The following is a 9,703-nucleotide window of genomic DNA, read 5'->3' on the forward strand; positions in this document are numbered from 1 at the left end:
ATGCTGCTATGAATATGTGTGCAAAAAATATCTGTTCAAATTATTGCTTTCATTTCTTTTGGTTATATACCCAGAAGTGGAATTTCTGGAACACGTAGTAATTCTAGGTTTAACTTTTTGAGGAACCACCAGATTGTTTTCCACAGGGGCTGCACCATTTTATATTCTTACCAGCAGTGCATGTGGGCTCCAATTTCCCCACATCCTTGGTAACGCTTGTTATTTTTTCTTTCTTTCTCTTTCTTTTCTTTTCAATAATATTGCAGTTTTGATTTCCCTAGTGATTGGTGACCTTGAGTACCTTTTCATGTGTTTATTGACCATTCATTTATCTTTGGAGAAATCCTTTGCCCATTTTTAATCAGGTTATTTGGTTTTGTTATAGAGTTGCAGGAATTCTTTATATATTCTGAATATTAACCCCTTATCATATATACGATTTGCAAATATTTTCTACCATTGAGAGGGTTACCATTCCACTTGTTGACTCTGTCCTTCAATGCATAGAAGTTTTAAAATTTGACGTAGTCCAATTTATTATTTTCTTTTGTTGCCTGTGCTTTTGGTACTGTATTTGAGAAATCAAATCCAATGTCATGAGCTTTCCCCCCGTCTTTTTTCAAAGAGTTTTATGGTTTTTAGCTCTTATATTTATGATACATTTTCAGTCAATTTTTGTATATGCTGTAAGGTTTGGGTTCAGCTTTATTCATCTGCATATGGATATCCAGTTTTCCTAGCACCATTTGTTGTAGACTGCCCTTTCCTCATTGAGTGGTCTTGGCATTCTTGTTGAAAATCATTTGACCATATATGCGAGAGTTTATTTCTGGACCATTCCATTTGTCTATAAGTCTGTCTTTATTATTTTGATTACAGTAGCTTTATAGTAAGTTTTGGAGTTGAAACTTCCAATTACCTCCTCCTCCTCCTCCTCCTCCTCCTCCTCCTCCTCCTCCTCCTTCTTTTTTAAGAGAAAGAGGTTGGGGGAGGGGCAAAGGGAGAGGGAGAAAGAGAGTATTAAGCAGGCTCCATGCCCAGCACATTGCCCTACATGGGGCTTGATCTCATGACCCTGAGATCATGACTTGAGCTGAAATCAAGAGTTGGACGCTTGACCAACGGTCACCCTGGCACCCCCTTCTTCTTTTTTAAGACTGTTTTGTCCCTTGAGATTTCATGTGCATTTTAGTATGGATTTATCTATTTCTGTAGAAATCGTCTTTGGAATATCGATAGTGATTGCAGTGAACTGTAGACTACTTTGGTTAGTGCTGTCATGTTAACAATATTAAGTTTGCAATCTGTGAACACTGGATATGTTTCCATTAGTTTGTATCTCTTTAATTTCTTGTAGCAGCATTTTGTGGTTTTCAGCATACAGCTCTTTGGCCTCTTTGGTTAAGTTTATCCCTAAGCATTTTATTTTCTTTTATTTTTTGATACAACAGGAAATGGAATTATTTTTTGAATTTCCTTTTCTAATGGTTAATTGTTAATATATAAGAATGCAAGTGATTTTTGTGTGTTGGTTTTGTATCCTGCAACTTTGCTGAGTTCATTTATTCTAACAATTTGAGAGAGTGTGTGTGTGTGTGGTGTATAATCTTTAGGGTTTTCTGCCTATAAGATCGTGTCATGTGCTGAGGGATGTCATTTTACTTCGTGTTTTCTAATTTGGATGCTTTTTATTTCTTTTTCTTATTTCTTCTTTAATTGCTCTAGAAGAAAACAATTTCCAGCTTAAATTATGTATGAAAAGTCTTTCACACTCTGAGGAGATTCCTGGTGCATGATGCAGCCTCCTGGGCTTTCACTGACTCCCTCCTTTATGTCCATGGTGTCTGCGCTCCGTGGACTCCTGCCAAATGGTGCCATCACTTCCAAAGTGACTCTCCCTCCTGGACTTGATTCCCCGAAAAACTCCATTCTCAGCGAGATACTAGGACAAGAGCATGGGATTGAACTGTTTGGCCGTAAGCAGTAAACTGCAGATTGCCCACTTCTGCTCGCCAAAGGCTTTCGTGTTTTAAAGAAGGCATTCTGTTTGCCTGATAGGAGTTTCCCTAACAGATGGAGTCTCAGACATTGTGCTACATCTTGGGTGGTGTGGAAGTTTCCTGGTTGTCTTCCAGGGAAGGTTTGGTTTTGGTATCTCAGAAAAGCACTTTTGTTCAGCTTCTCACTTCTTCAGTCATTTCTCTCCAGGAATATTCCCCCAGGGGCATCTCTGGCAGATCCTCAAGCTTAGAACTTGCATTGTTCTTGGTTTGTTCTTTGACCTTTCCTTTGGATTGGTTTGAGAAAGTCTCCCAGGTGCCATCTTTCTCCACATTTCTCCCTATCCCTGAGGTCCAACCTGGGAAAGCCCTCTTCAGCTTTGGCTGCAGATCCACCATAGATGAGTTCCGTTGGAAATGGAATGGGGAAGAGTGGTGCCCTTAAATGAGAATTTGGAACCCCATGGGAGGGTGGAGCCTGCTAGTTACTCTCAACTGACCCTCTCTGCACATTTACCTGAACTCCATGCAAATGTTTGGTCTTCAGAATTTCTTGCCTAATTAACTTGGCCATTTGTTTGCAACTTAAAAAAACATGCAAAACCATTTATTATTACAGATAGATATAAATATTAATATCAACCACTATTAAACAGCCATTTGGTCCAAACACCATGCTGGACACCTGCTTTCTTTTTAATATTTAACTATATATGTAGTTGCGTTATTGTACCCATTCTACTAATGAGAAAAGAGGCTCATTTAAGATTAAGTTTCCTGCGTAAGGTCACAGTGGTAAGTGTAGAGAAGAGTCACGTTTGACTGAATCTACATTCACATGCGTTCCCTTAAATGCCTACCTTGTGTTTTTTGCTCTGGTTTAAACTTGGGGAGCAGGAAGCAAGAGAAAGAGCGGGAGAACCCTGACTGAGTAATTTACTCTGCCTTGGAACTCTCGCTGAGTTCCTAATAATCCATATTTGAGTGTGATGCAAAATATGATTTTTTTTATCCAGTCTAACTGCATGGTTATGAAGTTAGCTACACAGCTGTATTTTAAAACTTTTCCCTCTTAGGGACATCAATACGTCTTGTTTAACCTCATAACATTCTTGTAATGATAAATTAAATTGTGCATTGCTAAGAGCTTTGGATTTTTCAGTGGGAAAAGCACTTCACAAATGCAAATTATTATGAGTATCATTCCCTTTTCTGTTGCTGACTCTGCCCTTGGGCAAGTGATGCCACCTTTATTTGCTTCCAGTTCTCATCTGTAGAGCAGAGATAATAGAGACTGCCTCTGCAGGTGGGGACTGTAAAATGAAAGGTAGACGATAAATGAGGGTACGCACCTCAGAACACCTAATTTTGTTATTTGATTCCATTGAGATTAATATCAGTTCTAAACAAATGTAAGTTTCCTGGACACAAATCATAACCATTATACCTTGGACAATTCTGGGTACACTGTTGGTACTTAGAAATATTGATAAGGCTAAAATGTATATAGTTAGAACATTTAATACAGAAATCAAGAACAGCATATTTAAAGGGTTTAGGTTCATTGCATGAACTTTGTGCAAGCAAACATTAACAACAGACCTGCATATCTTTTATAAGTATAGTCTCCTGGGAAGCACTGTTACCATGCCCATTTTAGAGAAGGAAGAACTGAGCCCCAGGGTACAGGGCTTCAAGAATCTTCCCAAGGCTATGCAACCCTTTTGGTAATATCTGCCATTAACATTGCACTGTGGCCACCTGTGTCAAGTGCTAGGGATATAAGGCAGAGCAGAAAAAAGAGAAGACACAATCTCTGTCCTCAAGGAGTCCACAGCCCGATGGGGGGATGGATATTAATTAAAAATACTCAAATAAAATGTAGAATTACTAATGTGATTGGTTACCGAAGGAAGTACAGGGAGATGGGAGGGGGTAACTGATGTACTCCTGGAGATGGGAGTGGGGGAGGCTTTCCTAAGGAGAGGGATGGAGGTGAGATGGAAAAGAAGAGTAACCAAGGCCGAGAGCAGGAGGGTGGGAGAACCTTTCGTAGGCAGGGGAAGCCACCTGGGAAGGGACCTGTCTGGTTAGAGGGGCTGAAAGAAGCCCAGTGTGTTCAGAGTACCTAAAATAAGGGATGTGGTGATAAGGTGAGGCCCGGTAGGCTGGGTCTGTTCCCCACAGGGACGGGACTCCCCAGGCCCTGTTAGAGATTTTGGTCTTTATCTTCCAGATAATAAGAAGAAACTGTTATTAGAATAAAGAGAAAAATGCTTATAAAATGAAAGCTCGCCCTTTGCGACAACATGGAGGAACGTCGAGGGCGTTATGCCTCAGACAGAGAAAGACAAATACCATCTGATGTCACTGACGTGTGGAATAAAGACAGCAAGTCCGTAGATACAGAGAACTGATTAGGGGTTACCAAGGCAGGGGGAGGCGCGTTTGTGAAATGGGTGAAGGGAATGAAAAGGAACAAACTGCCAGTTATAAAATAAGTCCTGGGGATGTGATATACAGCACGGTGACTATGGTTAATCACACCGTATTGCACATTTGAAAGTTGCTAAGAGAATAGATTTTATTTTAAAGATTTATTTATTTATTTGAGGGGAGGGAGCGGCAGAGAGTCTTAAGCAGACTCTGTATGGAGCACAGAGCCCGATGTGGGGCTTAATATCACAGTGCTGAGATCATGACCTGAGCTGAAACCAAGTCAGCTGCCCCGAGGGTAGACTTTAAAAGTTCTTATCACAAGGAACAAAAAAGTGTTTTGTAACTATGTACGGTGATGGATATTAACTAGACTTATCATGGAGATCATACCAAGACTGACTCATCACATTGTACACCTGAAACTGACATAATGTCCTATGTCTGTGTGTGTGTGTGTGTGTGTGTGTGTGAGTAAAATGTGCTCATACAGATCTATGTTCTGAAAAGATGACTATGGTTCTGTTATCCACAGTGGAATGGAGGGAATCGGTGCAGAAAGGCACATGAAGGAGGTGTTTATAACAGGCGAGACATGATTGCAACTTGGACCAGGGTGGAATATGTGTAAGTGGCAAGAAGCGAACTATTTTAAAAGCTGTTTAGGTAACAAACTCAACTGGACTTGGTTACAGGTCGAACACGCTTCCCACGGAAAGGAAGGGAGGGGTCCAAAACCACTTTCAGATTTCTGGTGTGTCCAGGAGGATGAATTGAGAATGGAAACCCATGAGGAGATTGAGTTTGGGGTGAAAGAGCAAAGTGTTACCTTAGATGTATCATTTTGAGATTGTCAGGGTGTCAGGTGTCCGCTGGTGGGCAGGTGTGAGCTCAGAGGAGAGGCTGGAGAGGAAAACATGAATCACTTGTACATTGGTGGTAACTGCAGGCCATGGCCTCAGATAATGGCTTTTACCTAATTCTAGTCTTATGTCCTGGCTTCAGTGGATACATTTTAAAAGCCCCAGCTTCCTTTGTTTTATCTCTTCTGTTACTTTGTTTTCTTTTTCGTAAGGGCATCTCTCCTGAGCTTCCGTTCAGATTTGTAGATGGCTTCCAGTGAATCCAATTAATCTTGCCATTGCTTAGCCTTTAGAAGGCAAAGAGGGAGATGGGTCAAAGAAAGGGAGGGGAGTGGGGTGGGAAGAGAAAGACTGGAGGAGGACCAAGAAAAGGAAGTCTGGTTCTCTGGGGGAGGGGACCACAACACCTTCAATCCATCAGTCTGGGCTTGATAACTCCTTAGCTCTGGTCATGCCGGGGGTTGCTTCTCCACCTTGCAGCCTCCTTCCAAGCCAAAGGCTCTGCATCCCTCCATGTTGCTTCCTGGTAGTCCTAGGAAAGTTCTGTCCCTGATCAGTTGACAGGTGTTGTGAGGGTCTGGGATGGCCTTGCCCATGTTGGGGTCAGGATATGCCTGGTGGGGCAGGGTCCCAGGCTGAGTTAGCCAGGCAGGTGTCTGGATGGACAAGCTGACACCGAGAACCAACCTGATGGCTTGGCCTGGAAGGCAGGAGGAGGATGGAAAGCAGGGGGCCTTCCCTGGAGCAGGACAGGTGGGGTAAGATGACAGACTAGGAAGAGAAATGGCCCACAGGGTGGGAGAAGAGGGTAGGAAGAAAATTATCAACAGAAGGGGAAGGAGGGGCCCAAATGGTAGGGTTTCAGCCCGGACCAGGACTCACTGGAAAAAGCAGATCTCCAAGGAGAGCTCCTATTGGGTGTGCCCATTGACCTGGACTTCCTGATCTTAGATGGGCAGGACTGTTCCCGGGACTGGGGAAGGGGTGGAGCCTGGCTTCATGGGGACTGTGGTGCCATCTCCTTTGGTTCTTGATTAAAAGGAATTACATGAAAATGCTAATCTTAGTGATCTTTAAGAATGTAGTTTTTTTTTTATAAGCCTGTCACTGAGCAGACCTAAAAGAAAGTAGTAAAATCAGAAGCCCAGATAGTGTGAAAGATTAGGAAGCTGTCGGTAACTTCATTATATTTCAATGTTTTTAACACAAGCTCGTGCATTATCAAACCTCTTTTACTAGCTGCGTTCCTCATGTGGGAGGTTTTAAAGAACTGGCTGCTGGTAATGTTCCCTATTCTAAAATATTTATGTTTAAAAGCAGAAAAAGCATCGAGATGATTATAGTCTTTAGCAGCACGATGGAGTCGCCGCGAGTGATTTGAAGTGATGTGAATGACTCCTGGTAGGCTGCTGAGTTTCAAACCTCATTCCAGCGTCCTCAGCTCAATCTGGTGAGCAACAACAGGGAAGAGGGGACAGGAAATCTGACCCCACTTACTATCGCCTGTGGGGGCACAGTAAATGTGCGCCCGTGGGATCGCAACTGCTTTTCACAAGCCCGTGAAAGACACGCCGTTACCCTCATCCCGTCGATGTGGAAATCGAGGCTCTGGGAGGAGCCGGGATCCCAGGCACATAAAGATTTAGCTGTCAGCATTCAAGTTGGAGCCCAGATCTTTTGACCTGGTATCCCGAGTCCTTCCATGCCATCTTCCTTTTGTTCTTTGTGTTTATTACTTATTCACCCCTGACCTTTTCCCTTTAAGACAATTTGAAATGGCTCAGAGGTAAATGGCAGTCTTAAATTTCACGAAATAGTCCTTCTTATTTTCTTTCCCCTCAAATCAGGAAAAAGGAGAAAGGGTTCCTATGGGCAGCCACCCTGCTGGCCCCACCTCTCCTCTGTCTAGGCAGCCTCTTTACCTCCCAGTGGCTTCTTGTCGCCCCAGATTGCGACTCGTGACGCAGCGGTGCGGACCCCACTACCAGGCACTGTGTGGGCGCCTCTGCGGCGTCCTTCATCCAGTCTGATTAGATCGGATTATGTGGGAGAAATCTTTGCTGACATAACAAGAGCAGCATCTGATATTATCTTCAGCTCCTTCTTGGTTTTTGTTTTTTAAAAAGGCATTGAGACCCGCCCATATTTAATGGGCTGTGGCAGAGAAGGGAGGAGCGGGCAAGCCAGCGTGTACACCGCTGACATTCCCAGTGTGTCTGGGAGACTAAAGTCTTTGAGAAGCCCCTGCCCCAGCCCTCCCTTCCTTTCCTCTTCCACTCAGTTACTTCTCTCTTCAATCCATTCCCTTCCTGTTCCTTTTTCTTCTCTTTCCTTTTTTTGCTGCTGATCACAAGCTTCATTTTCAGAGTCACGTAATTTAAAATCAAGTCTCTGTAAATTGTAACATGCTCCATTGCGGTCCAAATCCAAGCCAGAGCACAGTTAAGGGAGGTAAGACCTGTCCGTACCAAGATGCCACTTGTCCTTTGGAGACATGATCAGCATTTCCTTCCTAGAACACTTCACAAGCAACTTCCACAATGTTTTTATACAGTAAGGATTGCCATACTTGCTTTGCAGATGGGATGAAGTAAGAGATAGCTGACCCAAGGCTCTACGGAGCAGAACATCAGCTGAGAATAAAGGATACGACCTGTGACTTCTCCTTGCAGATCTTAGACAGTAGAGGTTTCATGGGAGCTCTCACAACGTGTGTGACTATGGACCAGTGTCCCCTGAAGTCCAGCCAGATGGAGCCGTGTCTCCTAAGGCTCTCTGCCATGAAACACAGTCCTCCTGTGGTTAACAGGTGAGCAATGAAAAAGAGTTCCGCATTCATACGAGCTTAGGAAATTCTGGGCTTCCTGAAGTTAAACAGGTCTCCTTTCTACAGAATTCCCTAGCATCGTTAACATGAAGATGTGCACTGAGAATCCGCCCCAGGAGCTCCACAGACTGCTGCGTCTCTCCACAGGGTGCCCTCCGCCCACCCCACTGTCCTCTTAGCATCCCGCGGATGGTCTCTGCGGCACAACTTAGAGGACTATGTATTGACACTTCTCAAAGTCAATGGTTTCTTATCATCACTAGTACGTAAAATGGGTATTTAAAAAATGCTTAACCTTGGGGAGAGAGGACTAAGTTTTGATATAGCGGGAGGGGCACATTCCCCTCCCTCCTGCCCTGAGACCCCTCTGTAGCTCTTCCTCCTGGGTGTGCGGATGGGAAGGACGGAACTAAGGAGGGCGGGCCAAGTAAGTAGAAGCTGCTGCTTCGGGTTTGCCTCTCTGACCCTGGTCTTGAGGACACCCGAGCAGGTCTGTTTCTCAGGTATTGCTCGTGGAGCTTGGGAAAGAAGCAACAGGCCCTCCTACCTCATCCGGTGAATAGGGCCATCACTATTTGCAAGGGTAAGTCAAGAAGTCTCCGACAAATAGAGCATGAGCCAAAGTGAAAAGTGTTTACGAGGCAGAGATCCAAGTTCCAGGACGTGGAGGACAGCTGCATGCATTGGCGCGCATCCACAGGGACCAACTGGTGTCTTTTCTAAAAGGAAGCTCTAGTTCAGGCCTCAGCAGGACCAGCCAACTGCTCTCCCCGGTTTCACACTGCTCTCCAAATGCCTGGCTCGCAAGTCCTTCCACGGTGGAGCCTGGAAAATCCCGTCCTACTTCGTGCTGAATGCAAGAGTCGCTCAAACTTGGGGGCATGTGCCCCGAGGCGGTGGTGCGTGCAGTCACAGGACAACCGCTAACGACTTTACTTGTAGATTAAAAACACATTTTTATATTTTGCAATTATATTAACATATGTCCTAGAGTGAAAAAACTCATGAGTTTTCAAGATGAAATATGAGGCCTCAGTGGAGTTTCGTGGTCCTTTGTGGGCTTTCTCTCTGAAATGGGAACAGGTAAGGCGTTGGCTATCATCTACTATTAGAAGCTCTTGGATGAAAAATGTTGGAATTTTCATATCTAGTCCAATATGCATTTGATAACTGAAGAAACTGAGGCCCAGAAAGATTGAATATCTTGTCCTAATGCCATGCCTGGTAGACGATGTCACCCAATGTTCATTCCCATTCCTCCATCCTCCCCCCTTTTTAACTACATAAACCCTAGTTATGTTCAGGGAGGTAGCTAAAAATACTTGCTTTCTCAAAATTCCTTGTACAGAATTCAGTACAGTTTTGTCCAATGGCCCCGCCTAGGGTCCCTCGCTTCTCGGGGCTTGTGGGGTTTTTATACCTAGAGAAACACTGGGAAGCTCTCACTCTCCCCATTGGGCCACCGTTTTATTTCCTCCTATTACTGTGAGCTGTGAGTGTTTTTAACCCTGTAAATATGGCCCCTCTTTTCACATAGAAGCAGTGTCAGAGTCGTCATTTGTCCCCATCCCTGTAGG

At 44.1% G+C, this 9,703-nt stretch overlaps 1 long non-coding RNA gene across 1 annotated transcript in view; it reads left to right on the forward strand.

Annotated features, from left to right (window-relative positions):
• LOC130543043 (uncharacterized) overlaps nt 1-5,518 on the forward strand; it is a 43,196-nt gene extending 37,678 nt beyond the window's left edge. Inside the window, exon 3 of the long non-coding RNA XR_008958064.1 lies at nt 4,972-5,518. This is a non-coding gene — a long non-coding RNA (uncharacterized LOC130543043). The remainder of the gene's footprint in view (nt 1-4,971) is intronic.
• The last annotated feature ends 4,185 nt before the right edge of the window (nt 5,519-9,703 follow it).

Source organism: Ursus arctos, unplaced genomic scaffold (genome assembly GCF_023065955.2).
Source record: "Ursus arctos isolate Adak ecotype North America unplaced genomic scaffold, UrsArc2.0 scaffold_7, whole genome shotgun sequence".
NCBI classification, from domain to species: Eukaryota; Metazoa; Chordata; class Mammalia; order Carnivora; family Ursidae; genus Ursus; species Ursus arctos.